Genomic DNA, 8,497 nt, shown 5'->3' on the forward strand with positions numbered 1-8,497 from the left:
AAGCGCTGACTACGTGCTAGGAACTGTAATAAGTGCTGAGGTGGTGAGGCTCAGAGAAGTGAAGTGACTTGCCCAAGATTAGACAGTGGGAATGTGGCCGTGCCGGAATTAGAACCCAGATCCTTGGTGAATCCACCAAGTCATGCTGCTTTTCAGTTCAGTCAGTCTTTATCCCCTCTTTTTCCTATTTATCTTAGTATCCAACTTGATTATCTTGTATCTACCCCAACTCTCAGAACAGTGCTTGACACAGTAAGTGCTTAAAGAATACAATCATTATTATGATTAGGGTTGTTATTATCCAAAAATGCTTACCGGGTCCAGAACATCGTACTAAGCTCTGGGAGAGAATTTATAGGTGGCATTTGAACATGGTCCCTTTTACTCATGAGACTCCCTGTCTGAGATTTTAATCAGGGAGAAGGGATGGGAGAAGGACACATCCGGAGCGATAAAACGTCGCAACACAATAATAATAATGATAATGTTGGTATTTGTTAAGCGCTTACTATGTGCAGAGCACCGTTCTAAGCACTGGTATAGTTACAGGGTAATCAGGTTGTCCCACGTGAAGCTCACAGTCTTAATCTCCATTTTACAGATGAGAGAACTGAGGCACAGAGAATTTAAGTGACTTGCCCACAGTCACACAGCTGACAAGTGGCAGAACCGGGATTCAAACCCATGACCTCTGACTCCCAAGCCACGCTGCTGCTCATCAAAAACGAATCTACAAAATAGGTTCGAAGTCTCTGCAGGTTGGAGGAGTCTGAGAGTTTGAGGGAGCAGGTTTTATTCCCGGCCCGGGGGCCCCGGAGGATCCAGGGAGCAGAGACCTGAGGCCGCGGGAGGGAAGGTGACGGTCGGAAGTTGCATTTTCTTTCTGAACTGTTATGAGTTTCACGTACCAATTTACAGAGCGAACTTCGGTCAAGAAGCCGAGCGGCTTAAAAAAATTCAATCTGCAAAAATCTGAGCAGAATCATTATGACATTTGTTATGCACCTACTTTGTCCCTAGCAGTATAGTAAAAACGGGGAGCTACAAGACCATCAAATGGGACAAAGTCTATGCACCACATAGGGCTCAAAGTCTAAGGGGGAGGAAGAACCGGTATTTAATTTCCATTTACAATCGAGGAAATGGAGGGCAGGAGAAGTTAAGTGATTTTCATTTTTTCCATCATATTTGCTGAGCGCTTACCGTGTGCAGAGCACTGGACTGAGCGTTTGGAAAGTACAATTCGGCATCAGATAGAGATAATCCCTACCCAACAATCTAATGTCATCCAGCTGGTAAGTTATGGGAAGCAGCGTGGTTCAGGGGAAAGAGACTGGGGTTGGGAGTCAGAGGTCGTGAGTTCGACTCCCGGCTCTGCCACTTGTCAGCTGTGTGACTGTGGACCAGTCACTTCACTTCTCTGGGCCTCAATTCCCTCATCTGTAAAATGGGGATTAACTGTGAGCCTCACGTGGGACGACCTGACGACCCTGTATCTCCCCCAGCGCTTAGAACAGTGCTCTGCACATAGTAAGCGCTTAACAAATACCAACATTTTTTTTTTTGGGTCATGAGCATTAGAACCCAAGTCTCCTGACTCCCAGGCCCACGCTCTTTCTACTGTCCTTTCGATGAGTCAATTCCTCAACACGTATGTTGTTTATCTCCCTTGCATGGTGTGTATTTTTTATATGTGTGTGTCTAGTTGTGTTGGGGGGACTGGGAGGCAGTGGAAAGAGACCTTGAAAAAGCACATCCTCCTTTTTTATGGCATTTGTTAAGCACTTAACTATGTGCCAGGCACTGAGTCAGTACAAGCTAATCAGGTTAGGCACAGTCCCTGTCCTTCATAGGGTTCACGGTCTCAGTCCCCTTCGATAGATGGAGTAACTGAGGCCCAGAGAAGTGAAGCAACTTGCCCCAGGTCACACAGTAGACAATCTAATTCTCTTCCCCTCTTCAAATCCCTACTTAAAACTCAGCTCCTCCAAGAGGCCTTCCCAGACTGAGCTCCCCCCTTTTTCCCTCTGCTCCCTCTCCCCCGCTTCACCTCTCCGCAGCTAAACCCTCTTCTCCCCCCCTCCCTCTCCGCCTCCCCCCCTCCCGTCCCACCCCCTCGGCGCCGTACTCGTCCGCTCGACCGTATATATCTTCGTCACCTTATTTATTTTGTTTAATGAGATGTACGTCACCCTGATTCTATTTAGTCGCCATCGGTTTTTACGAGACGTTCTTCCCCTCGACTCTATCTATCGCCGTCGTTCTCGTCCGCCCGTCTCCCCCGATCAGACCGTGCGCCCGTCCAAGGGCAGGGACCCTCTCTATCTGTTGCCGACTTGTTCATTCCAAGCGCTTAGTCCAGTGCTCTGCACATAGTAAGCGCTCAAAAAATACTACTGAATGAATGAAGAGTGGCGGGGCCGGGACTGGAACCCAGATCCTTTCGCCTCCTAGGCCCGGGCTCTTTTCCACTAGGCCACACTGCTCCTCTGCAGATCTGCCATCCTGATCCCCCGTAAGCTACCTAAGCATCGATGGGTTAAACCCCGAAAGGATTCTAGAAAAAATGGATTCCCAGTCAGGGCCCATATTCTCATCGCCGCCGCCTCTGTGCTGTTTAGCCAACTGCGGGTGACCCATCCGTCCTGCTTTAGGAGGATTGGGCCCAGGGATGCCGGCGCAAAGCTGACTTGGTCTACTCTTCCCGATTTAACGGACCGATCGCTTCTGGAGATTGTGGGAACCAGGCCTCGAAGCCGGAGCCGGGGAAGGGCGACTCCCGGAACACAGGCGGCGGGGGCGGCCGAAGGCAGTAGAGGGAAGCGGGGAGAGGCAAGGAGGAAAGAGGAGCAACGTTTGAATCGACTGGGGAAAAGGCGACTAGCGATTCAGGCGTTTCTCCGAGTCCCCGGCTTCTCCCTCCCCTGGTCGAGCAGAAGATAGAATAAAAGGAACTTGTCTGAATGTTGGCGGAGCCGGCAGAGCTGGGAATCTGGGCCAAATGTTTTAAAGGTGCAGTAACCCCGGGGGAGGGAGGGGAAGACGCGGGGAACTTTCAGGCCACGGTTTCCGAGGGTCTTTTCAGCTCCAACCGGTTGGTCCCTCTCATCTCGGGTTAATTAGTCACTGCTGGTCAAGGGTCCGTCAGAACTGACATAGCGACTTCCTCAAAACCTTCCTGAAGGCCCATCTCCTCCAGGAGGCCTTCCCTGACTAAACCCCCCTTTCCTCTTCTCCCACTCCCGTCTGCGTCACCCTGATTCACTCCCTTTATTCACCCCCAGGGCCATTATCATTATTATTATTAATAGTAGGAATAATAATAGTAATAATATCACTTCCACGAATAATAGTAGTAATTAATAACATCAGTAGCCATATTACTCATACTATTAGTAACTGGTAATATTATTAGTAATAGTGGTAATAACTAATATTCAAGGTAGTAAGAGTAGTGATATTACGAGCGATACTTTTAAGAGCAATGATAATCCTAATCGTGGCATTTCTTAGGCGCTGACTACGCTCCAAGCACTGTTCTAAGCACCGGTGTAGATGCGAGGTAGTCAGGTGAGACACAGTCCCTGTCCCGCACGGAACTCGCAATCTGAATTCCCATTTTACAGGTGTTCGTGCCGAGGCCGAGAGAGATCGAGTGACTTGCCCAAGGTCGCACAGCGGGCAAGGGGCAGAGCCGGGATCGGAACACAGGTCCTTCTGACTGCCAGGCCCGGGCTCTACCCACTGGCCCACGCAATGAAGACCGCCCCTCCTCATTTGCTCCTCTCGCCCACCACACCCAGCCACTTCTCCGTGGGTTAGGTGGCTTCGCTCTCCTTAGCTGCTCTGCTCCGGGTCCAGGGCCGACCTGCCCCTCTTCATAAACAGGCAGATCCTTTTCGGAATCGCCACCTACGCTTTTCCGGCGGCTCCATTTAGCGCAAGGGTAATCTACTAAATGGATTTCCCGTGCCAGGCCAACTCTTTCGTCTTGTTTTTGGAGCCAATTAAATGACCGGTTGGAAAGAGTAGCCAATCATCTCGCTGATTAAACCCAGGATTCCCCCTCAAATGAGGCATCTGTTCTCGGCAGTCTACAGCAGTGTACATTTGATTCCTTCTCCCTGAATTTTACTGATCATTATTTATTGGGATCTAAACCAGACAGGCCAGAATCCTTTCCCCAGAGTCGTTCCAGCTGCCGGAATTTGCTCGTCGTCGCTGTGGGAAGAGTGTCAGTACGTACTTGATTTTTACTTCCAATTAACCAAAATTGACTTTCATGTTCTTACATGGACCAGGGCCTATTAATATGTAGCCTCTTTTCTTTTTCCTTTTAGCTGCTGGTTTGATGCTGCGGGCGATTTTTCTTTTAAATGACATTTAATAACCACTCGCGTGGCTTAGCGGAAAGAGCCCGGCCTTGGGAGTCAGAGAACGTGGGTTCTAATCCCGGCTCGGCCACTTGTCTGCTCTGTGCCCTCGGGCAAGCCATGTAACCTCTCGGGGCCGCGGTGACCTTATCTGGAAAATGGGGATTAAGACTGTGGAACAACCTGATTACCTGATATCTACCCCAGCGCTTAGAACAGTGCTTGGAACTTAGTAAGCGCTTAACACATACCATTACTTTTGTTATGGCAGGGACCGTCTCTATCTGTTACCGATTTGTCCATTCCAGGCGCTTAGTTCAGTGCTCTGCACATAGTAAGCGCTCAATAAATACTATTGAATGAATGAATACTAGGTGATTTGTTTGGCTTTATTCAGCTGTCTCCCATGGAGCTCACAATCTGACTTGCGCTTTTTTTTTTTTTTTTTAGTGGTATTTGTTAAGCGCTCAATATATGTCAGGTACCATAGTGAGAACTGGGGTAGATAAGCAGCGTGGCTCGGTGGAAAGAGCACGGGCCTGGGAGTCAGAGGTCATGGGTTCAAATACCAGAGCTGCCACTCGTCAGCTGTGTGACTGTATACAGGTCACTTCACTTCCCTGTGCCTCAGTGACCTCCTCTGTAAATGGGGATTAAGACTGTGAGCCCAGCGTGGGACAACCTGATGAGCCTGTATCTACCCCAGCGCTTAGAACAGCGCTCTGCACATAGTAAGCCCTTAACAAATACCAACATTATTACTATTATCCTTACAAGTTATCCAGGTTGACCACAATCCCTGTCCCACATGGGGCTCACGGTTTTAACCCCCATTTTACAGATGAGGTAACTGAGGTACAGAGCGGTAAAGTGACTCACCCAAGGTCTCACATCAGACAAGTGGCAGACTTGGGAACAGAGGTCAGTCTGATGTGGTTCTTTCACTAGGCCACTCTGCTCTTGGACTAGTCACTGGTCTGGCATCGCATCTGGTGCGTTTAGTCGTCGGGTGGTTTTAGGGTAAAGGCAGGCAAGGAGCATCATTTTTGGATGAGAATCGGGTACCCACGAGGGTCAAAGGGACAAAGAGCAACACTCTCTTTTATACAATAAGCAAAAGTCAGAGCCACAGCTCTCTTATCGGCTAGGGAATAGAAGACGGAGAATAAGACCCTCTTCCACTGGCCATCAGGTTGAAGGAGGGAAAACCAGAAGAGCAGCAGAGTGGAAAGAGCACAGGCCCGGGAGCCAGAAGACCTGCATTCTAATCCCAGCTCTGTCACCGACCTGCCGGGTGACCTTGGACAAGTCACTTCACGGGCTTGGGAGTCGGAGGTCATGGGTTCGAATCCCGGCCCCGCCACCTGTCAGCTGTGTGACTGTGGGCAAGCCACTTCACTTTTCTGTGCCTCAATTCTCTCATCTGCAAAGTGGGGATGAAGGCCGTGAGCCTCACGAGGGACAACCTGATGACCCTGTATCTCCCCCAGCACTTAGAAGAACAGTGCTTGGCACATAGTAAGCGCTTAACAAATACCAGCATTACTACTTCACTTCTCTGCGCCACTCTTTTCTAACTGAAAAAGGGGGATTGACTTCCTAATTATAATAATAATAACTGTGATATTTATCAAGCATCTCCTATGTGTCAGGCACCGTAGTAAGCGTTGGGGTGGATACGACCAACCGGGTTGGACGCAGTCTCTGTCCCATGTCCCACTTTACAGATGAGGTCACTGAGGCCCAGAGAAATGAAGTGACTGGCCCAAGGTCACACAGCAGACAAGTGGCAGAGCTGGGATTAGAACCCGTGACATTCCCGTTCTCCCTCCTACTTAGACTGTGAGCTCCATGCGGGACGCGGGACAGTTTCCGGCCTGATTAACTTGTATCCACCCCAGTGCTTAGTAAAGCCCGTGACACGTAGTAAGCACTTAACAGATACTCTGGAAAAAAAGACCATTTCAAAATGCTTCCTCTCCCCATTTCAGGTCCCGTCCACACCCAGGAGACATCTGTGTCTTGGTGCCCAGCGGAGAATGAAGACAAAGTTTTCCACATCGTACTAGGGAAATGAAGAAGTGAAGATTATCGACTCCTGTCCAACTCGCCTCTGTGAAAATCGTCCCTGAGGACTCCCGAGCTTTGCTCGTTTTATGAGTTCCATCAAAATCTAGTCAGGAGTTTGGTCATTTGCAGTCTCCAATAGGATTTGACTGTCCTAACCAACTCCAAGGCTTCGGTGGTTTTCAGATCCATCAGAATCTGGTTTACGTTTTAGCCCGGACAAATTTTATCATTGCATAAATAATTTCTCTCTGCAGCAGGCAGCTTGGGAAATCGTCACCATGCGAAAAGACTTTCAGCCATGATTAGGTCAATAGGTGTCCGTCTGAGTAATTGAATCTGGAGCATTTTTCATTTTATTTTACGAGATGAGATCTGAGGAATTTAGGGAGCATTTGTTTGTAAAAATCCCATCAGATAAAAAGTTAATCGCTAGGACTTTTGTTTCACTATTTTGTCTTTCTTTAATAATGTAATCAAGTGTGAAGTCTTCGTCTCAGTCTTTTAGGATGTAAAAGGCGATTTTGAATCTTAATCTTTGCATGCAAATGAAGATAGTTGGCTCCTTCAATAATATGGAAACGCACTAAAGTCTTCAATTCTCATTTAAAAATATTTATCTTTTTTAAGTAGGGCATGATCATGTCTCATTTCAACTAGGAGCTCCTGTCAGGAGCTGAATCGGTTACTCTAAGAGAAATGTTATCCTTCCTGTAGGAGTATCGGCCGTTCTTTGTTCCAACAAAAAAAAGATAATCGACCTATAGGCTTAGTTGATGATTCTGGATGTGAAATTTGTGATTTGAAAGATGCTTCGAAACGAACATGGAGATTTTAGGAAATTGTAATACGCCATCGATATGCCAGATGTGCATTTTATCTTCGAATAATAACGATGACAATAGTGATTCCAATCCCGGCAGCCCCACATGTCTGCTGTGTGACCTCGGGCGAGTCATTTCACTTCTCTGGACCTCAGTTCCCTCATCTGTAAAATGGGGATTGATGACTGTGAGCCCCAAGCGAGATAACCTGATTATCTTGTATCTACTCCAGTGTTTAGAACAGTGCTTGGCACATAATAAACACTCAACGAAACAAATACCATCGTTATTATAATGATATCTGTTAAGCATTTACTATGTGCCAAGCACTATACTAAGCCCAGGAGTGGATCCAAAACAATCAGGTCGGATACCATCCTAGTTCCACGGTCTAAGTAGGAGCAGTAACGGGTATTGAATTCCCATTTTTCAGATGAGGAAACTGAGAGACAGGGCAGTTAAGTGACTTGATCAAGGTCACACAGCCAGCAAGTGGCAGAGTGGGATTAGAGCCAGAGTCTAGGGAAGCAGAATGGTGCGGTGGTTAGAGCATGGGCCTGGAAGTCAGAAGGCCATGGGTTTGAATCCCAGCTCCAGCACTTGTCAGCTGTGTGGCCTTGGGAAAGTCAATTTAATAATAATAATAATAATGAAAATGTCGGTATTTGTTAAGCGCTTACTCTGTGCAGAACACAGTTTTAAGCACTGGGGTAGATACAGGGTCATCAGGTTGTCCCACGTGAGGCTCACAGTTAATCCCCATTTTCCAGTTGAGGTAACCGAGGCCCAGAGAAGTGAAGTGACTTGCCCACGGTCCCACAGCTGACACAGTGGCAGAGCCGGGATTCGAACCCAGGACCCCTGACTCCGAAGCCCAGGCGCTTTCCACTGAACCATGCTGCTTCTCAGAGATTTTCAGAGAATATTCAGAGAATTGACTTCTCTGCGTCTCAGTTACCTCGTCTGTAAAATGGGGATTGAGACCGTGAGCCCTATATGGGACGGGGACTGGATCCAACCCGAATGGCTTGCATCTGCAGCAGCGATTAGTACAGTGCCCGGGGCGTAGTAAGTGCTTAATAAATGCCACTATTATTCTTGTTATTATCATTAGGTCCTCTGACTCCTAGGCCCACGCTCTTTCCACTGAGCCATGCTGCTTCTCAGAGATTTTCAGAGAATTCTCAGGGAATTGACTTCTCTGCGTCTCAGTTACCTCGTCTCTAAAATGGG

At 47.9% G+C, this 8,497-nt stretch overlaps 1 long non-coding RNA gene across 1 annotated transcript; it reads left to right on the top strand.

Moving 5' to 3' along the window:
* The first annotated feature begins 2,616 nt into the window (after positions 1-2,616).
* Positions 2,617-6,875, top strand: LOC114812239. The gene is made up of 2 exons (XR_003759891.2): positions 2,617-3,012; positions 6,365-6,875. It is a non-coding gene; the product is annotated as an uncharacterized LOC114812239 (long non-coding RNA).
* Positions 6,876-8,497: the final 1,622 nt, after the last annotated feature.

Source organism: Ornithorhynchus anatinus, chromosome 5 (assembly GCF_004115215.2).
Source record: "Ornithorhynchus anatinus isolate Pmale09 chromosome 5, mOrnAna1.pri.v4, whole genome shotgun sequence".
In the NCBI taxonomy this organism is placed as follows: Eukaryota; Metazoa; Chordata; class Mammalia; order Monotremata; family Ornithorhynchidae; genus Ornithorhynchus; species Ornithorhynchus anatinus.